The sequence below is a fragment of the Suricata suricatta genome, chromosome 6 (assembly GCF_006229205.1).
Source record: "Suricata suricatta isolate VVHF042 chromosome 6, meerkat_22Aug2017_6uvM2_HiC, whole genome shotgun sequence".
NCBI classification, from domain to species: Eukaryota; Metazoa; Chordata; class Mammalia; order Carnivora; family Herpestidae; genus Suricata; species Suricata suricatta.
In genome coordinates, this window is record NC_043705.1 from 17,921,604 (window position 1) to 17,944,013 (window position 22,410).

The following is a 22,410-nucleotide window of genomic DNA, read 5'->3' on the forward strand; positions in this document are numbered from 1 at the left end:
CTTTCACTGATAGCTCTCCTTCAGGCTTATGGTCCTCCTGTCTCCCGGTCTAGGTCTTCTATAATATCAAGTCAGTTAGCTAATTTTTCAGAGCCAGGTGGTTGGATTGAAGATGGGATAAAACAAATAGAGAAAAATATATTTCAGAAGAAGGCGCTTGGATAGGCAGAGCATTTTCCCTGGCTGTTTCAAGCCACAGTACCTCGCAAAATTCATTCAAGACATTTCTCATAAGAGCTGCTATAAATATCACATGTTTACCATGTGCCAGATACCACGCTAAGCACTCATACACATTATTTCATTTCAAACACAAAGGAACCTCTGGAATCTGTTTTTCATATAAGGGCCCGGAGCATGTATTAAAACAGCTTAGTGGATGATGACTGGCATTAAAAAAAATAAAAGAGACCCGAAAAAAGCACAGTGAATCACATATTATAATGACAAATACTGCTTCTTAAATTGCTTTGTGTCAGTATGAGCATGAATATGTGTGTGTGTGCGTGCGCACGTATTGAGTCTTAATGTAAAATGTATTTTTTTTACTGATAGTTAAAAACTTCAAAAGCCCTTCCCATAAACAGGATTATAATAGTATAATAGTATTATTATACTAATTTTTAGAGGAAAAGTTAAAAGATCCAGCTTTGTAACCCGAACTTCCAAAGTCCTCAAATCAATTCACTTCCATAGAGTTTTTAACGGCGCCTAAGACAATGTTATTGTTCTATATTTCTTCTTCCTACTGCCTCTCTCACGGTTTGCATTTACTTAGCATCAAGGCAGCCCTAATACAGGGTGATTAAATCTCCTCAGATCAGGCCATCTGTGCCACTGAGTAAGTGAGATACTTCAAATAAGTGAGTGATGAATTCTGTTCCAGACTGTCCCATAAAATTATAATAAAAATAATAATGAAGTGCTCGCTAATAAAAAGCAAGTCGTTACAAATACGGTGCTATTGATTTCAAAGGGCAGTAATTTTAGAGGGGCTCTTTCATCTGTGGTATAAATCTCAGCAACCAGTGGAGAAAATGTCAGGATTTTAAAAGCAAACAAATAGAAGGAAAAAAATCGGCTCGCTGCTCATCTTTCACGCTGTTTTGAGTAAAACTAAGGTAGCACAAATATTTAAACAGATGGCTCAATGACATGCTTCCTTCTTTACTAATCATAGTTATTAAAGCACTCACTTTATTTTTATTGTGTTTTAAACGGGCAGAGAAAATCTGAGTCTGATAATGACCTTTGTACATCATGCTGCAAATTGATTTTGATGACCTTTCACTCTCCAATAATTAGGCTGCTTCATGCACATTCATCTCCCTCTCTCTTCTCAGTGTGTTGTTCGGCGTTGGTTTTTTTTTCCTCTGCCTTCCCTCAAAGCCTTGCCCTCCTCCCCGTTCCCTAGCTTTGTCTCCATCGTTGCTGGATTGGGTTTCTATCTCTTCCCTGAAAGCCACATATTCTTGAGTAAAGAATGAATAGAGGTATTTAGAGACTGACAAAAAAGAAGAATAGTTACTTTACTGATGTTTTGAATGATCAAATATCTGAATTGTCATGTAATTATGACCATTACAATGATGTCATTGCCATAGTCATTTGGCAATTGTGTGCATTGTGTTGAAGACTTATTACCACATTGAATTATATCTTGGTAGTTTAATGAATTTTATAAGGGTGTTTCTTCGTGGCTAATGGGAACAGATGGTAGAAGTGGAAAAGAAATAAACTATGCCTCATTTTCCTCTACATTTTCTTTGTTATTATGCTCTGAAATTAAGAACATCAGACTAACACACATTTATACAGCCATATTTTTAAATCATAAGCTTTAAAAATACATTTGTCAGACATCCCCAAATTCCACATTTTCTGCTTTCTTTAGGTTTATGTTTGTCGCTTTTTAAAATTATGGTAATGTATAGACAACATATAATGTACCATTTTAACCAACTCAGTGTACATTTCAGTTGTGTTAAGTACATTCATAATATTGTGCGACCATCACCACTACCCATTTCCAGAATTTGTTCATGATCTCAAACCTTTAGACATATTTTTAAGCAAGCACATTTTTAGTCCATTAGGGAACTTCTCTCTCTCTCCTTTATGTACGGGTGATTAAATCATATCCTTAACAAAATCATTTATACATGAACCCCCTAAGTCCGAGGTTAATTACGAATTTACTTTCCTCAGGACTGCAGAACTCCAGAAAACAGCTTTTTGAGGAAGAGTGGTAGAAGAAGCTTTGCACATGATAATGGCTAATGTTTATGGAATGTTTATTTTGAATGTTACTATACATGTTAAGGAAAAAATTAGATATCAAAATGTTGCTTAAAGCGTTCTCTAGGCTAAAGTTGATATTTTTATTATTGATTTGACCTTTCCTACAAGACATTTAACAGTTGAGTATTTCAACTGTTGTGCTGCATTAGGATGGGCACCAACCTACAATAAATAAGACCATACACAAACTGAGCTCAGTCTTGATACTTTACACGTCTCACTATTATTCTGTTCCTTTCCTGGTCAGGATTGAACCAGGGAAACAAATAAGTCTATCTATCTATCTATCTATCTATCTATCTATCTATCTATCTACCTATCATCTATCTATCTGCTGAGAGAGAGACAGAGAACCTTAAGCAGGCTCCATGCCCAGCACAGTGCCCAATGCAGGGCTTGATCCCATGGACTGTGTAATCATGACCTGAGTAGAAATCAAGAGTCGGATGCTTGACTGACTGAGCCATCCAGGCGCCCTCGGACTATGTTTTTTAAATGGAGGAAACTTAATGCAAGAAATTTGGCACACAGGTGATGGCCATGCCTAAAAGCCAACAGAAGATTGCCCAAGTATTAGCAACTACAGGAGCCATCACTAGGGGGCTGGACCAAAGTGGCAATGATGTGTCAGTAGAGCCCTGGGGCAGAGTCACCTCCTGGAGGCTGGAGCCATGAAAGAGACACAGCCAGTTTTTGTGGTTGTGGGACACATGGTCCCATGGAAAGAGAGGAGGAGAAATACTCTGATTACTTTCTTTCTCATATAGTTTAATCTCTTTAAAATGCTTCCATTGGCCAAACTCAACCAAGAGCCATCTGACAAGGCAGCCTGGGACACAGCTTGGATGCAAGAGCAACAATCCCCCAAAGAACAGAGCAGGGGAAGGGGGAAGAAGGGACTTAAGGGCAACCGGGTCAAAGACTGGCTCTAACTTGTTCATGGGTGAACCCCCTTCTAACGAAAGTGAACAGAGGGAAATGTAGAAAGATTGATGGAAAGCATGAGGAGCCATCAGTGAACAGCTATGCTTTGACAAAGCTTCCCAAAGAGGGTGTTACCCTCCCCTCTGTAATTCCCGATTTCCTTCTTTTTCCTCATTCCTCACACCCAATGTGAAAGCAAGTCCTTTCTGTACACTCCAGTACACCCAACTATGTCCACCACCTCTGCTGGGACCATTTTCTCTTGCTTGCATTTTCACGATAATTTCCTAACTGGGTTTGGTCTTCTCATTTTTTATTGGTCATTGAAAAAAATGAAATGCATTTTACTACATTTAAGTGCACAGATCTTGAATGCTGATGAATGTATCTGTCTATGAAAACAATACCCCAATCAAGATCTAGAACTTTTCCATCACCTTTTCATTACTTTTCACCAGAAAATCCCCTCACGTGCCTCCAATCCACAAAACTCCACCTCCCACGGGCAACCACCGTTACACTTCTTACCACCATGCATTTGTTTTCCTTCTTAGTAAACTTCATATAAATGGAATAATACAGCACATATTCTTTCATACCTAACTTTGTTTGCTCTTCATGATGTTTTTGAAATTCATTCATGATGTTCAGTATCTTTTATAAATTATGATTAGTATTCCATTTTTTAGATATACAACAATTTGCTTACTCATTCTCCTGTTGATAGACATCCGGATTATATCTTTTTGTTGTTGTTGTTGTTGTTGTTATGAGTAAAGCTATTGTAAACTTTCAAGCACAAGTCCTTTTGGGGACATGTGCTGTCATTTCTCTTAGGTAGATTCCTAGCAGTAGAACTAACTGGATGTACAGTAAATGTGTAGTAACTACAAGAAAATGCCAAAATGTATTCTGAATTGGTTGCACCATTTTACACTCCCTCCACCAAGAATTCAAGTTGTTCCACAAACTTAAAACATTGATACTGCCAGTATTTTTAATTTAGCCACTGGACGTTCATGCGGTAGTACCTCACTGTAGTTTTAATTTGTGCTTGTCTGACAATGAATGATTTTGAGGTTTTCATGTGCTTTTTGGTCATTCATATAAGTTTTTCTGTGAAGGGTCTGTTCAAGTTTTTGTCCATGTCTCATCTATCTATTGCTATTAAAGTGACTTTTAATAGTTCTTTACATATTCTAAAGTCAAGTCTACTTCTTTTAGTCTGAGGCTTGCATTTTTATTTTCTTAAAGCAGTGCTTTTAGGTTATAATTTTGATGAAGTCACATTTTCCATATTATTTCTTTTATGGCCAGTGTTTACTATCTTCTAAGAAGTCATTGCTTACCTACAAACCCAAGAAATATTCTGTTATGATTTCCTCTAGAAGTTTTAAGGTTTTACCTTTTACAGTTCGATCTCTATGGAATCTTGATTTCTGTGTATCATATGAAATGGTGGGCAGGGTCAAGATTCATTTTTCCTGCATACATTTATCCAATAGTTCCAACAGTATTTGTGAAAAGAGCTTTTCCCACATTAAGTTGCTGTGGTCTTTCGCTAAATAACAAACAGACTCATTCACAAACATATCTTTGAATCCTCTATTTCAAAGAACTATTTCTTTATTCTTATTTGTCCACTACGTTCTTGGTGGGTACTACAACATTTTTACATCACTGAGTTTTCCAATCCATTAACATAGCATATGTATTTATTTAGACATTCTTCAACTTTCCCAAACAGTGCTCTGCAGTATTTGGTGCAGACTCTTGCACAAATTTTGTTCATTTCTGCACTGTAAAAGAATATTTTGAGGGCTATAAGAAATAGCATATGTGATAGTCCACTCCCAAGAAAACTCCTGTAGATGTTCACCTCTTAGCATGTTTGCCAGTGTGTAGGCATTCTCCACTGGATAAAGCTAACTTGTGTGTCCAAGAGACCTGGTGGGAATGATTTAGCAGGACTTCCCAGGCTCAATTATAAATGAAACTGTGGTTTTTGCCATAATCTTTTTTGCTTTAGGAGAAACTGTTGTCATCTCATGAGGACACCCAAGAGGTCCTATGGAGAGGCACATGCGGGAGGGAACCAAGACCTCTTGTCAATATCCAGTAGAAACTTGTCAGCCATGTGAGTGAGTCTTCTTGGAAGATCTTCCAGTACACTCCAGCCTTCAGAATCCTGCTATTCTGGTTAAGCCCCTGAGAGACCTCAAGTCAGAATTATCCAATTAAGATGTAACCAATTCCTAATGCACAGAAACTGTGTGAGATAATACATGTTTATTAGAGTCTTCAGCCTATACAGTAATTATCTATATAGTAATTTGTTACGCAGCAATAGATTGTATAATATTGTTTTTAAGTGTGATTTTTCTAATTGTTTCTTGTTAGTATATGGAAATAAAATTGATTTTTTTATCCATTGACTCTGTATCCTGTGGCCTTCCTAAATTCACTTACTGGTGCTAGAAGTTTGATAGATTTGTTAGAGTTTTTTAATGTAAACAATGAAGCCATCTGTAAGCAAAGACAGTTTTACTTCTACCTTCACAGGCTTTCTGCCTTTCAGTAATTTTCTCTACACAGCAACCAACAGGGCTTGAAGAATGGCATCAGTTACAAGTGATCATACCCCATATCTTTCCCTTATTCTGATTCAGAGGGAAACATTCATTTTCTCATTGAAAACAAGTATATTAGCCACCATGTTTCATAGAAGTCTTTAACAGATTGAGGAAATTATCATCTACTTATAGTCTTCTGAGATTTTCAATTATAAATGAATGTTCACATGGTTGGTGCCTTTTAAAGAAATTATAAGAAAAGAAAAGATATGGTCTTATATTTATCCACATGATTCCCATTTTCAGAGTTCTTTGTCCTGTGATTTTCATCTGGGTATTATTTCTCTTCATCTTGAAGAACAAACTTTAGCATTTCTTAATGTTAGATTTACTGGCAAAAGATTCTTTCGGCTTTTGTTTGTCTGAAAACGTACACTTACAATGCTTTAAAAAAGTTTTCTTTTGAATACCTGACAATGTCAACACTTATTTAATTTACTCATATTTTCTCCCACTAGCAGATGAGTTTGATGAAGTCAGAGGCCTTTTCTTTTTTACTTCTCTGTATTCACTTTACCTGCAACTGTGTCTGTCACAAAGTATTGGCTGAAGGGCAGGCCACCCTAAGATGGGCATAACGCTGTTTTGAGTTAAAAGTGATCAAAACCCAGCAAATTCAGAAAAAACAAGCAAATTCAGGAGAAGCTCCTTACCTCCCTGCTCAAGTGCCCTTCTCTACCAGGAAGAGAACTATGAACAGAGATTTGCCTTACCAAAGAAAATCATCGGCATAAGAGGACAATCTTTGTTTTCCAAACATCTCTTTTTACCTTTCTGCTAATGGTTTTTTCCCCTTGTATCCTCAGATCCTACCCCTTTCCTTAGCTCATGTAAAGTTCATGTTGCCCTTCTGGCGCTGGAATTGCCATGTCTGTGTGGATTCCTCATATGTAAGCTATTAAATTTGACTTTCTTCTGTTCATCTGTCTCATGTCAGTTTGATTCTTAGTTCAGCTAGAAGGATCTTGAAGGGCAGGGGAAATTCTTCCTCCCCAATGGAAGGAAGGAAGGAATGAACGAAGGAACGAAGAAAAGAAAGAAAATTGTTACTGATGTTTATGGCCTCTATAAAAAATGTTTCGATTTGACAGTTTTTCTTGAAACATCATTTGTATTCATCTGTTTGAGTGGCACAAAGTAGTTTGCTTACAATAACAATAAGACATATTTGGCATGAAGAAGGTAAAGGAAAATGCCAATTACATATAGGCTACTAAAAAGTATAATACATTTTAAGGTATCAAATAATAATTTACTATGACCTTCCTATTACGTGTGGGCGGCACGCATGTGCGCACATAGCTCTATCTGTGGATAGACAGATTATGGTATATATTCCCTATTTCATATTCCTAATGAAATATAAGTGTAAAAGAAGGAGGTAAACTCTATTATAAATAGATACTACTCATATATATACAAATATCTTTAAAATGAGATCGAGAAACGAGAAATTACTGGCACTTTTTCAGACTGTGCATACCATGGTTCTACATCTAATGACAAGAAAATATGCACAGGGCCTGGGAGGAAAAATTGGCGGGAGGGTTGAACATAAAGATGACAGTCTTGACATAAGATGGAAATTAAACCATAGGTACCAATATAGTCAATTCTCAAAGATATTCTTGATGGGAAATATGTTGAAAACATGCACAATTCTAAATAACTGCTTTAAGGGAACAATGATTTCTTAGCTTGCAAAAGGAAAATAACTTCTAAATAATGTCATTTATATTGTTCGCAATGTTGATTATAAATCAACCAAGAATCCTCTTCTACAAAAGATCAGGCTTAGGCTGAATGGCAGTAAAATTTCTTTTCTAAGAAAGAAGTGCTTGTGGAATTCAAATTCTGAAGTGATACCCTCCATTGTTCTACAGAACAGTGTTCTAAGACAAAACAGGAAATATTGAGGTTTGGCTTATTTCAGATGTGCCTGGGCAAAAGGCTGTAATATAAGCTCTACAGATCAATTCTGTGGATAGAGACGTCAGCCAGGCAAGCAAACAGCTTATTCTTCCCAAATTTTGATATTCGACAATGTTTGATGCAGAATTGTGTCAGGTCATGGGAAGGTTTTAAAATTTTTTTTAGGTTTAGTTACTTATTTTGAGAGAGGGGGAGAGAGAGAGAGAGAGAGAGAGAGAGAGAGAGAGAGAGAGAGAGAGAGAGAGAGAGAGAGAGCGAGAATCCCAACTTTCAGTGCAGGGGAGGGGCAGAGAGAGGGAGAGAGAGAGAGAGAGAGAGAGAGAGAATCCCAAACGGACTCCGCGCTATCAGTGCAGAGCTGAACTCGGGTCTCGACTCACCATGAGATCATGACCTGAGCAGACACCAAGAGTCAGCCGCTTAACCAACTGATCCTGTTAGAGACTACCCTAACCAGGGAACTAGGACAACAGACAGTGGGAGATGAGGCAACAGAAAATTTCCCACTGTTTGTGAACCCTACCAATAACAAGAGACTAGCAGAAGGGGGAAAAGATATGTAACAACTTTGTAACCTTGAGTCTTGAACAAACAAGACCAGCACATTGTCTTCGGAATCTGCTTCTGCGCATGCTTGCTAGCTTCCTTGCTAAATTTGTTTCGCATGGACTCTGTATCAGGTAACCACTCCCCGTTTATTGCGAAAGGTTCTTGCTTCCGTAAAAACCGCTTGCTCCCCCTCCCCTTGTGCTGTGATTGGTCACTTCAAACCTCATCGGAGACACAGAACTCTAAAACCGATAGGTTCCCGCCAAAAGTAATGTGTATGCGTAAAGATACTACTGGTTACTATACGGTGCTATGACCTGTAATTGGCTGACTAATAAATGACGTGCTCGAAAAACCCTTAAAAACCCCAGGCTCCAGCCTGGAGGCGTGCTCCCTGAGTAACTTTCCACCACTCGGGTGGAACCGTTCGGCCGAACTGAAATAATCTGTCATAAAGCTCTCTAAAATTCCCTGACTGTTGCCTGAGTGAGTTCGATCTTGGCTTACAACAAGCCACCCAGGCGTCTCAAGAAGGTTTTAAGTGAAAATACTTGGTGTGGATAATCTGTGAAAGGTAAATGATACTAGAGCTAGGTATTGGAGACAGATTTGTGTTCAAATGTAGGGTGGGGCTTTCTTGTTAGCCATGACCGAGCTAGTCGAAGCCTCGTGTCCCTTTTATTTTCAAAGGTGTCCCAAGTTCTATAACACATCTTATGGTTACCCAATTTAAATGTCATCTGTTACTGTGGGAACATGGGTGCATTCTCAAATCTTGGTTTCTTACCTTTAAAATGGGAATGATAATATCTAATTCAAGGCAGGTTGAGAGGTTTAAAAAGAACCTATTCTCAGAAAAGAACCTATTTGTGCTGCCTCGTTAGTTCATGGCAAACTTATTTCCTCATCCCTGGCAGCCTCCTGAGTAAAATAATTAAAGCCCTCAGTGATATGACCCCAGTGTGCCTTTTTCCTTCATCTATCTTAAATTCAAACTTCATTTGCCTAAAATTTCTCAACCCTTTCTAACTCTCAGTCTTGGGGATGTTATTTCTCAGCCTGAAATGCAGTCCTTTTCTTTTCTTTCTCATTATATTTACTCTTTACTCTTGGCAGCTCACATTGTCCAAATATTTATAGCTGGAGGTAAACCTACCTTCTTACACATAAGCACCTTTTTAAACTTTATGACTGTTAAAACTCTTTAAAGTGATATTTGATTGGGTGGTAAAATGTATTATTTGGATCTACCCCAAATGTTTTTATTTAGATATACCACAACTTATTTAACAGATCTCTTACTGAATATTTAAATTGTTCCCAGTTTTCAAATTGGTATTATGTTTTTATATAAGTATACATTGTACATTATACACTGCATAATTATACATTATTATATTTTAGATTAATATTATATGGAAAGCATATAAACCTATATATTTTTCTTCATTGCTTTTATTTGTATTTATTTCAAGGTCAGGAAATGAGAATGTTTCATATGTTAACTAGTTTTTTTTTCTTATGAAGTGTCCCTTTTTTCACTTACTATTCTTTTTCAGCTCATTTCTGTATTAGATTGTTCTCTGTTTTAAAAATCAATTTGAAATTTTTTCAAGATTAATGAAATTAGTTTCTTTCGTATGTTTCTAGTTTCCTAAATGTCTTCTGTCCACAATGTTTTAGACCTTTCTGAAAGGTTTTTAAGTGTTCTTTAAATTATCAAATTTATGGTTTCTGAATTTTGTGTCTATCTAGAAAGATCATCCCCAACCCAAGGTTATAAATAAATTCAGTCATGTTTTCATTCAATACATACACAACTTCATTGTTTTCTTAAAAAGTTTTCTAATGCTTATTTTTGAGAGAGAGAGTATGAGAGGGGAGGGGCAGAGAGAGAGGGAGACACAATCCAAAGCAGACTCCAGGCTCTGAGCTGTCAGCACAGAGCCCGATGTGGGGTTTGAACTCACAAGCCATGAGATCATGACCTGAGCTGAAGTTGGACGCTTAACCAACTGAGCCACCCAGGCGCCTCATATGACTTCATTGCTTATTTTAAATCTCTGATCCATCTAGAGTTTATTTTTATGTTAAGTAGTGACTTGTAGTGACTAGAAGATGTGGCTCTATTTTTTTTCGAATGACTATATAGTTGTCACAGATTTATTAAAAAATTAATCTTTACCCCCACTGGTTTGAGATGCCTTCTTTTTGCTAATTCCCATAGTACATACATAGTGCTGGTGTATATCTGAACTCATCCTATTACATTGATATTTCGTTGTATTCCGGGACCATCATTAAAATTATATGAAATAGAGTTATAGCATATGCATTATTATCTGTTACAGCTCTTTATTTTTCTTCTTCAGAATATTTCAAGCTAGTTCTATCTGTTTATTTTCCAGGCTACTATACTCACCTGGTTTCAATAAGTAAATTTTAGAGCATTTTTTCTTGTTACTGTTTTTGTGGTTTTTAAAACATTGCTCTCTTTAACAATATCAAGTCCTTATTTCTAGAAACAGGATAGGTTGCATTTTATTGAGAGCTTTTATTATCTTTCAATTGACAATGAAAAATTTTTACCTTGTAATATCCTACAGATTCCTTATAAAATTATTTCTGTATGGGGCTATGATTGAAATATTTTCTTCCATTATATGCTTTATTTGGTTATTATTTGTGTATAAGAATTTATGTGTATTGATAATATAAATATTATGTCTTTATTTGTAATAACTTTCTAGTTATTCTCTTTTTTCACATTATACTGTGTGCATAAATCATAGTAGGTGCAAATAATAATATTTTCCTTTTTCTTTTCAAATATCTATTCTTCAGTTCAGATAAGCACACATGCTAATAGGACTGCTCATCTGGGTTCAGATGTGAACACTGTCAAGTTGGTTAACTGTTCTAATCCTCAGTTTACTCATCTGTAAAATGCAGAGAACAGCACTTCCTCTGTAAGGGTAATGGAAAGATCAAATTGTTAATGTGTATGAAGCAATTAGCAAAATACCTAGAACATAATACACCCTCAAAAATGTTAATCATTGTTTTGCTTTTCCTCAAAGTTAATTGAATAGTCTAGTAATTTATCATCATTAAATCCTATTAATAGCCATTTAAAATGACTTTCAATAATGATGTGTGGAATGGGCTAACGGTTTATTTGTAGTGTTTGGATTATAGCATAATAAACAATCAGTCTAGACTTAACAGGGTTACCATATCATGTGAGTTTATTATTTTTAAATAAAGAATCAGGGATGCCTGGGTGGCTCCATTGGTTAAGCGTCCAGCTTAAGGTCATGATCTCACGGTTCGTGGGTTCGAGCCCCAGGTCAGGCTCTGTGCTGACAGCTCAGAGCCTGGAGCCTGCTTCAGATTCTGTGTCTGCCTCTCTCTCTCTCTCTGCCCCTTCTCTACTTGCATTTGGTCACTCTTTCTCTCTCAAAAATAAATACACATTAAGAAAGGAAGGAAGGAAGGAAGAAAGAAAAAAAGAAAGAAAGGAACATAAAGAAAGAAAGACTGTTGTGAAACTAAATGGCATTTAATTTTTGGTGAACTATGAGTGAATTCACAGATTAGAAAAAAGTGAAGAGAGGTGGGAAGTCTTGTATTATGTCAGATTCTTAACTTTAGTGGAAATATTATCATTGTATAATTGTACCATATTTGTACCAAAATGTATTTATTTACATTTTCTATCTTTCTCAATAGGTGCCCTGCTCTTCTGACGAACCTGTGTGGTCAATTTGGGTAACTGACAAACACTTTTGTAGCGCACTCATAAAAGTCCTTTGTGTAAATGCACAAATAGATAAACTGTACTATGAAGAAATAAACGGAATCACAAACTATGTATTTTTCTAGGTTCCACAGGGTCAGAACATCCTCAGCCGATAAGAGAGGGTATCATACTTCATCTGTCCTTGATGCGTGTAACGTTCTTTAATAGGAGAAAGATATTTAATCAGGAGCCACTAGGAACAAAGCACTGACTAGAGGTAGGAAATGGTAAATGCTCTTTCATTAAGGAAGACTTTTTCCCCTTAATGCACATGTGCTACATCTTACTCTAATCAGCTCATTTTTTGTCTTTCACTCATAGTGGAAATTGCAGACAGCTTGCTTTTTACTGTAAAACCTGATTTATATGCTTCTGCTAAATGCAGAGATTTCATTTATGGATGCTAGTCAGTGATTTATATCCTTGTTTCCCTTTTTGGACAAGTCACTACAGAATGATTTTTTTTTTTTTTCAAGCAAGACGATGTTAACCTTCTCTGACTGCGAAGCCACGCTCTTGGCAGTATCGATACTCCTTTGTCATTTCTGTCACTTTATTACATTTGGTAAACAAATAAATACAGCCCCACATATCAAAACCTAAAATGACGGTTTGGAGGATTAGCCCTTCGATAACCATTTACAGCAGATTACGCAGCCTCTGTAGTATTTCAAAGAACTGGCCTTGTTCCGGCTGATACCGATATTGGGTTTTGAGTTAATTGCTGGTGCATCTCAAACAACAGAGCAGGTGCTGGGAGAAAGAACACGCTCAGTAGTTTCATTGTTATTTATAGTCAGAGCTCTTTTGCACTGAACCCTTGAGCTGGCTTTTTAGAGCCCACTGTATAACAATTTCATTCACTTTCATGTCAACAAGCTTTGGCTTGATAAATTAAAACAGCAAAATGCTGGCTAAAGCAGCCATAGCCTTACATGATTCATTTTGCCACAAGTTTCTGGCGGCTGTCCAAGAATGACCTGCTATCTTCCCAGTGTCCTTATCATTTTCCCATCTGGAAAGGGCTGAACCTTACTTACACTGGGGAGTTAAAGGCCTGTGCAGGCTGCATTCAAAGGCCATTAACAATCATAACTCTAAAAGTCATCACTTTCTTTCAGGCAAGGTTAATAGTAGTCTATAGAACAGATAGGGAGGTCAATATTTTACTTTTATTTAAATAAATATGAAGCAAGCAGGATTTCCTTCGTGACATAGAATTGCATGCTAAGCTAACCTGAACCATTATAATTTTAGACTTTGTGATCTTCCTTAAAATTACCCAAAAGTCATTCTGAAGGGCCCATCCTAAATTAAGTAACTTCTGGTACTGTCATTTTACTATTAAGCAAAGGAATTCATTCATTTATTCCTCCTCATACAACTGGATTCTCTTAAGTTGTCTTTGGTAGGATGGTTATTTTAGTAATTATTTTAGCAATTAATTACCAGGATAAAAAGGTCTTTCAGGAGAAAAAATTAAATATATTTTTTAAAAGAAAGGCTAAGTAATAGAATCAGTTTAAACTCTAATATTTAATTTTAGCAAAGTTTTCAAATGTTTGAGTTGGTTTTCTTAAGTAAGACTATAGGTAGATTAAAAATAAATTAAATTAGGATCACCTGGGTGGCTCAATGAGTTGGGCATCTGACTTTGGCTCAGGCCATGCTCTCACAGCTGGTGAGTTTGAGCCCTGATTTGGGCTCTGTGCTGACAGCTCAGAGCCTGGATCCTGCTTCGGATTCTGTGTCTCCCTCTCTCTCTGCCCTTCCTCTGCTCACACTCTGACTCTCTTTCTCTCAAAAACAAATAAACATTAAAAAATTTTAAAGTCAATTAAATTCAAACCTGATACTAATACAGTGTTTGTCACACAAGAAATTATCAAAGCCTAAATATAAGGCTATAAAGTCTAAACAATTATAATTTTTAGAAAATAAAAGCTCCCTGACTACTAGTTATTTTAACAATTTAAAGCTTTCATTGGCGTCTTAGGCATATCTCTGAATCCTTGACCAGCCACCACTGCAGAGTTAAACAAGCATAAACTGAGCACAGTGGGCAAAGCCAGGCAAAATGCTCTCTCTTTAATAAAGGAGACAAGACAGGAAGAAGTCAGATGGACTCCCCATCCTTCACCCCAAAGAGACCGGGAGAAGAAATGGCAATTTCAAATTTTATGTTGCTGAAGTTAAAAATCTGAATTCGGCTTAGGAAGATGCTTATAGTTAGGGGGAAGAAAACCAAGAGGATTTTGTTTGTATAAAGATACAGCCTAGATCTAATTCTGGAATGGAAACTGAGAGTTAACTGTCTGTGAATAATAACGTAAGAGGTTATCGTCACAGTGGGTGGGCGGGGCTAGTGGGGATAACACTACACCTTGAGTGGCGGGTCTGAGAATAGCCTCTCAGTCTCTCTGTGAGAGTCAAGACTGTGGGGGTGGGAGCATTAACACCGGGATTGGAAGAACATAGTCCAAGACTCTCCTTAATATGGGAGATGGCCTGAATCATGGAACTTTTCATTCAGTCATTAAACTAATATTCATTCACTGGACACATACCCTGTGCTGCCATTATCTAGAGAGATAAACTAGAGAATCGTTGGGGTTGGTGATGACAAGAGCAGGAGTTCTTATATGAATTTCCTTCCTCCCTCCCTCCCTCCCTTCCTCTCTCGTTCATTACTTTGTTCTCTTCTGCGTGTGTGTGCGCACGCGCGTGCCCGCACATGTGCTATAAGTTCCCTCACCATTCTCAAGCCATTACTGAAATTTTATTAAGGCCCATAACCACATCTTAGATTGTGGTTAGAGATCTTAAGCGATGTCTTTTGGCTTAAAAACAAAGTGACTTACTTGTATAAAATTGCCAACATTAACAGAGGAGAGAATCGTTTTATGTGCTAGCAATAGATGGCCCAGATTCATGGTGTAAGATGCCAGCTTGCTAAAGGGACCAATAACCAGAGAAGAGTCGTGGGACATATTAGCCTCAGGAAAATCTCCAACACCTCCAGAGCAGTGCCTGATGGCCAGCACTGCCCTTAGAACCAAGTAAGAGTGCCAACGATGCTGTCCTGCTGGGGCACCCTGAGCCTAGAACAGAAAAGCATGAGTTTTCTTTCTGGTTTTTGTTTTTGTTTTCTCTTTCAGGACTCTCTCCAACCATGTACACCTCTCCTCACCTGTAACAATGGTTGACCAGATGCCTGCCCCAAGGAGCTTCATGATCCTAGCCTACAGAGCATCCTGGGGCCCTGGGGCCAGGACCCAGTTGCTAGCTGGTGGCCTGGAAAGCAGATTGTTCCCATGGCCAGCCTGGCATATTTTTGTGCAATCATGTAAAATTGAGCCTCGAGAAGGGTGCTGGCATGCTGACATGTCCCCATTCACATGAGACACAGGATGATTTCAGGGCTCTGGGCTACTGACCATCTACTACTGACTCGGGCTTGAACTACATGTGAGGGTCTGTGGGTTGGTTCCTTCTGAGTTTTTACCACCATGCCACCTCAAGTCTACTAAACCCAAGGGTGGCAAGGGGGTTCTCTGGGTGCACATCCCTGCCAGCATCTAGGGTGGTCACTCCATCCTATCATCAAGCAGTCCCGGGGGAGCATGCTTATTGCCTCTGTGGGCAGACACGCGCTATGCAAAGCCAACAGACTCTTCAATTGACATATTTCTTTCTTCTGATTGATGTAGTGATGTTATACTTTCCCTGGCGTGTCTTAAAATGTGCCAAACAAAAGACAGAAAGTCCTTGTAAGAATGAGATTATTCTTTTCACTCCACCCATGGGTCCTTTGCCTGTCTCTGTTGTGGTAGAGGAAGTCAAGAGAACAGTGAACACTGAAAGAAATCGCATTATAGGAACGCTGAGGTTTCAGCCTACAAAGGCATTATGGAAGACGTTGTTGTCCTATGTTTTTACACTAAAATTCTATAAGGGAAATTAACATGACCACAACACAAAATGTTCATATTTCCTTGCGTTCTTCAGGTACACATGCATTGTGGTTCTATCAGTGAAGCTCAGTAACAACCTTTGAAATGGTCACTTGGGTCACTGTTGACAGGTAGCAGAATGGATGACTCAGTGTCCTGAGAAATGGTGGGTGCAAGAGTAAATCAACAGTATTAGGGAATAAGAGAGCTAAGAAATTGTTTCAATACAAACAAGTTCTGAAGAGCATGGCATTGTCTGTAATAACAGTGTTGTTATCTCTTTTCTCCCAGTGGGAAATAGGAAATTAGACAGGCTGGTGCATTTGACAGGAAAAGACACAAAAGGTAGATTCTGTGGCCCACCTTATTGTGGACAGCTGGTACCTGGGGATACTTTTTGTTTGGATCAAATGGACCATAGTCTTTGAATTACAGTCAGTCTCATTTGAATCTTTTCCTCAGGTCCATTTCTTCTCATCGTTGAGGATATCCAGTGGTCAGAATAGATGAAGAAGGAGAAGAAGGGAAAAAATAAATGATGGAGGAAGAGGATAAACTGGAGAAAGGGAAAAGCATACCAAAGGAAAGAATGGTTGTTCTTAAGTTAGGAGTCCGACAACTGATTGCATCTAAGGGACTTGGTAGGCTGTGGAAATAAGTACGGTTTGTGGGGTATCTGAGACAATAGGGAGTGGTAGAGGCTCCTACTTAAAAAAAAAAAAAAAAAAAAAAGACTTCCACATAGCAAAAGATGTGATCATCAAAATGAACAGGCCACCCATGCAGTAGGAGAAATACTTGCAAACCACATACCTCGTAAGGGGTTAATTTCCAAAACATGTAAGAAACCCATACAACTTACTGGCAAAAAACCCACAGTTAAAAATGGGCAAAGAACCTGAATAGATATTTTTCCAAAGAAGATTGGCCAATCGGCCAATAGGAACACGTGAAGATGCACAACATCACTAATCATCAAATGAAATGCAAATCAAAACTCCCATGAGATATCACCTTACACCTGCCAGAATGGCTATTACCAAAAACACAGGAGATAACGAGTTTGGGCAAGGATGTGGAGAAAAGGGAATGCTTATAAACTGTGGATAGAAACATGAACTGCTGCAACCTCTATGGAAAATAATATAGAAATTCCTCAAAAAATTAAAAAATAAATGACCTGGGGCACCTGGGTGGCTCAGTCGGTTAAGCATCCAGCTTCGGCTCAGGTCATGAGCCCCACGTGAGGCTCTGTGCTGACAGCTAGCTCAGAGCCTGGAGCCTGCTTCAGATTCTGTATCTCCCTCTCTCTCTAACCCTCCCCTGCTCGAACTGTCTCTCTCTGTCTCTCAAAAATAAATAAAAGACATAAAAAAAGAAAATAAAATAAATGACCAAATGTGCCAACAATTCTACTCCTGATTATATATCCAAAGGACATGAAATCACTATCTAGAAGAGATACCTGTACCTCTGTGTTCTTTGAGGCATTATTTAAAATAGCCAAACCATGGAAACAATCTAAGTGTCCACAGCTGGACAGAACATTATTTAGCATAAAAAGAAGAAAATTTACCACTTTCAACAACACTGACAGATCTTGAGGTCATTATTCTAAGTGAAATAAGCCAAAGAAAGACAGGTACTGTATGTTCTCAATCACGTGTGATCTAAAAGAAATCGAACTCATAGCAACAGCAGATTGTTGGTTGCCAGGGTGGGGGTGGCATGGGGAAAACTGGTGAAGGTTGTCACAAAGTACAAACTTCCAGTTATAAGAGAAATACATTCTGAGGATGTAATGTACAGGCAGCATATTGACCATAGTTAACAATACTGACTTCTATATTTGAAACTTGCTAAGAGAGTAGATCTTGAAAGTTCTCATCACAGAGACACACACAGACACACACAGACACACACACACACACACACTGTAACTAAGTGAGGTGACAGTGTGTTAACTAACCTTATTGTAGTAATCATTTCATAATAGATACATATGTCAAATCATCACATCACAAACCTTAAACTTATATAAAGTTATATGCCAATTATATCTCAATAAAACTGGAAAAGGAAAAGAGATGTGGAATTTCTTGCAAAGACATCTTTTTGGGCTTTGGGGATGAAGAGGGATTGAAGAGAAAGCCCCCAAGGCAACAGTCTGATGAAGAAAGAAACAGTCGAAGAATCACCCATCTCCAAGCACATTTACCTTGTGGGATCAGGCACATATACTCATACAAATGGCTGAATAGTGAATATTAACTATGAAATAAGTTCAGTGGAGACCCTCTTGGAAAATTATAGCCAGCACTTACATGATATTTATTGTATGTTCTACAGTCTTTTGATATATTAACCCATTTAATTTTCACTCTAATTCTAAAGGGTAGGTATTATTTTCATACTTGTTTTTCAGGTGTGGCAACTGAGGAAGAGGTAAATTAATCATTGGCGCACATTCACACAGCCAACAAACAGGAGACCCAGGAGACGTACGAGGTTGGTTGCAAAGTCTGAGACCTTAACCAGCTGATTATTCTGGAAGAGTCATCTTTTCTTTCTCTATTGATTTATTTAAGTTCTAAGGAAAAATCTACCAGCTAATCAAGAGTGAAGAATACTGACTGATGTATGTTAATCAGAAGAAAGATAAGGTCACTAAGTTCTCCCTCTCAGATTCAAATTTTTAGCCAGGAGGCAGGGAACACAGTACAGGAGTTGAGAGAAAGAATTGTGATTTTTGTTGTAGGAGATAACAGTCTTTCTGTGCTGGGGAACACATCAGGGAAGTGGTCACTGGAGGTGTTAAACTGGCAGAGAGAATTAAACTCTTCCCTCTTCTAAGCAAAGGAGAATAAACTAGTAGATTTGAGTTAAGAAAAACTGTAGGACAACCCTGAAGGAGAGAGAAGGTCAATGATAGATAAGCAGATTTTGTATGCTTGGGATTAACATTTTCCTCTTTGGAACTTTTCTCTTCCATAGGACGCTATGATAAAACCATATATATATATATATATGTTTATATATATAATTTTCCAGAATAACCCTTTATTGGCAACTCCATTGTCAACCTCTGCACTGACTCAGTGAGCATAACGTCAATCCTCACACGTATTACCATCCATTTTATTGATGAGGAAGCTGACTCAATTTAAGTGACTTGAAGTTTGTACAGCTAATAAGAAGCTGAGTCAGAATCTGTAACTCCTTCTTGCTTCCAAATCTGTCCTCTTTCCACTGAATTAATTCGATCCACTCAACTCTGAACATGAAATGCAGTGAGGTCAGCTGCTTTCAAAGCTGTTCTATAGACTCCTCTCTTTATGGTTCTAAATACTGGGCCCACTTATGAGTGTCACAGTCACAAATTTTCTAGCAACGTGACTGTTCTCCATCAAAATAAACAGGTGGTGTGGCTGGGAGGCACGGAGTTTAGATAGGGGATGAGGTCTGACGCCATCAGATCTTCTACTTGGCAAGTTGGTAAACAACTTTTGTAGTCGAAAATGATAGCAGATATTGCAATTTTCCTCCTCTTGCCTCTGAATGGAAACTGAGAAGTAAACATTTACTAAAGATGGTGGAATTCAGAATCTCTCTTCTTTGGACATTGGCTACCCTTCCAAGTAATATGTGATAATATTTTTCTTACAAATGATAGAATACATATTTTAGGGGCGCCTGGGTGGCTCAGTTGGTTGAGTGTCTGACTTCAGCTCAGGTCATGATATCATGGCCCATGAGTTCAAGCCCCGCATCAGGCTCTGTGCTGACAGCTCAGAGCCTGGAACCTGCTTTGAATTCTGTATCTCCTTCTCTCTCTGCCCCTCCCCCACTCATTCTGTCTCTCTCTCAAAAATAAACATTGAAAAAATTAAAATAACAGAAAACAGATAACATAATGCATATTTTATTTTATTATTAAAATTTTTTTAATATTTATTTTTGAGAGAGAGAGAGCATGAGCAGGGGAGGACAGAGAGAGACACATACACACAGAATCCAAAGCAGGCTCCAGGCTCTGAGATGTCCACAAAGACCCCAATGCAGGGCTTGAACCCACAAACCATGAGATCATGACCTGAGCCGAAGTCAGATGCTCAACCAACTGAGCCACCAGGTGCCCCTAGAATGCATATTTTAAAAATGTGCATAAAAAACTCTACCCAAACAAACAGCTTGATGTATTAAGTGTTTTTTTCTTATAGTGTTACACTGAGGTATACTCTACCTAGAGTATCATTACTTTTTGATTCTAAGATACTGTTTTAGCGATGGCTTTTTAGTGATTCTTCCAAGTGAAGCCAAGCTTAGAGTTCAGGGATGTCTGTGAACTGATTTCTCCCCAGAGAAATATCTTCATTGCACATCATTGAAAACCCATTACGGCTGCTCCACAGCCAAATGTTTGAGGCACTCACCAATCCTGGAAGAGCAAGAGAGGGTGAGCTGGGGGTGCTTAGATCCTCCTGTTATGTTACACTTTGTTTCAGCAATATCAGCACTAACAGAAATAAAAATCAACCAACTAAAGAAAAGGAAAATAGAACACTGAACCACAAACTGAAAAACATATTTTTCCCCATCACTCTCCCTCATCTGTCAGCATCTCATTTAGAACTTCTTAGTAGACCAACACAACAGAATAGCGTGGTAGATGCAAGCTACAGGTTTCTAGGGACAAATTATATTCCTTTAACTCTTTATGAAAAAGAAGGCTGACTGGAATTATTCCGTCTGTTTTGTTTTAAAGGAACACACACCGTCACATGAGGCCCTTGGTAGATTAAGGCTCAGCCACCATGGGCACGGCGGAAGAGGAGGACGAATCAGAGTTTACAGACTTTAAACAAAATAGAGACATCAGTATTTATTATCTGTGCATCACTGAGATTTACAATTCTTCAAATGTGCGAGCAACAACATTTGTGAGGCAGATAAAAAAGACCACAAAACATCCAAAGAGACTGCTAATATTAACATATAAAAGAAATATCACGCAGAAGCGTGTTAGCGCTAATGATTTAAAATACTACTTACACTGTAAGTGGCTGGCCTATGAGCACATGTTTTCTCACAACCAGGAACCATTACTAGAATTTTTTCAAGCCCTCGTTAAGTATGCGGTGTCAAGGGTTATGGAAACAGCAGCAGGAATTTAATATCTTGCATATATTTGAGAAGCTGAATTGAAAATATTTGATATTTGGGATGACGCTGATGTCGCACGAAGCTCAGGAAAAGCGTGCTTGAATACAAAGAATGGACACCAAATGAAGCCCATGGAGGTATAAGAAAGCCAAGGCGACAGAAAAAGAAAATAAAACACAATAGAAGTGTGGCCACACGAAAATACTAACTCAGCTGAGTAGTTGACATTCTTTTATCGATCGATTTCTTTCTGTGCACCAAAACGTGGTGAATATTGTAATTTTAAGTGAAAGGAAATTGCTAGAGTTGTGACAAATAGGAAGACAAATTTAGATAGTTTTTCTTCCCTGTAAAACCTTCCTGCCATGTTTAAAGCTGTTTTTTAAAAAGATTTAATCACCTTCCAATTGTCCTGGAGCTGATTCTATCCAATCTAAGCAGTGGCTTTGGGAGACATTTGTGTGGAGAGAGATGATTTGCAGATCTGTGACAGAAAACAAACTTGTTCTTTCTCATGAGCTCCGAGGGCTCTGAGATTGTCCAGAAGACAGAATGATGAACGGAGCACTGGTGCAATGGCAGCGAACAGAGGTGGGCGACATGTGGGAACAATGAATATAACTTATAACGCATTTGGTTTGGGGTCTGAATTTCCAAGAAAGATATGAATATTGATTCTTCTACCTTGGGGAATGTGATTTTCCTGCCTTTTCAGAGATCCTCTATTATTGCCCCGGCTTGTGTTGCCAAGGTCAGGACTCTTCTCTTTTATTGTGAGCACCACTGTACAGCCAGGCAACGCTTGAGGAAGTTATTAGCAAGCATTATTTTTAGGGAGAAACTCATTTATTAGGAGGCAGACACAGTGCCAGGGACTTTACATGTCATAGCAGTCAGGATCCTAGAAACAAACAGATGGCATCAAACAGGGCTAATTGAGGGAAATTGAATAAAGGGGCTATTTACAAAGGGGTTTATGGGGTTACATAGGGAAACAGGCAAGGGATGTGGTAGCGCATCAGGACTAGCGATGGTGGGGAGCCTTACCCACCTGTGCACTTAGCGGGGAGCACCTAGCAGAACCCAGAGGGAAACGGGGCTACTTAACCGGAAATGCAACCGTCAATTGATAGATGCAGTTTGCCCACAGGGA

The 22,410-nt window shown here is 38.3% G+C and overlaps 2 long non-coding RNA genes across 2 annotated transcripts in view; one reads left to right on the forward strand and one right to left on the reverse strand.

The window, feature by feature from the left end:
* LOC115294423 overlaps nt 1-22,410 on the reverse strand; it is a 31,468-nt gene that overhangs the window by 4,170 nt on the left and 4,888 nt on the right. The gene's annotated exons all lie outside the window — the stretch shown is intronic.
* LOC115294419 lies at nt 8,852-21,465 on the forward strand. The gene is made up of 5 exons (XR_003909884.1): nt 8,852-8,913; nt 12,225-12,358; nt 16,557-16,735; nt 18,520-18,602; nt 20,860-21,465. It is a non-coding gene; the product is annotated as an uncharacterized LOC115294419 (long non-coding RNA).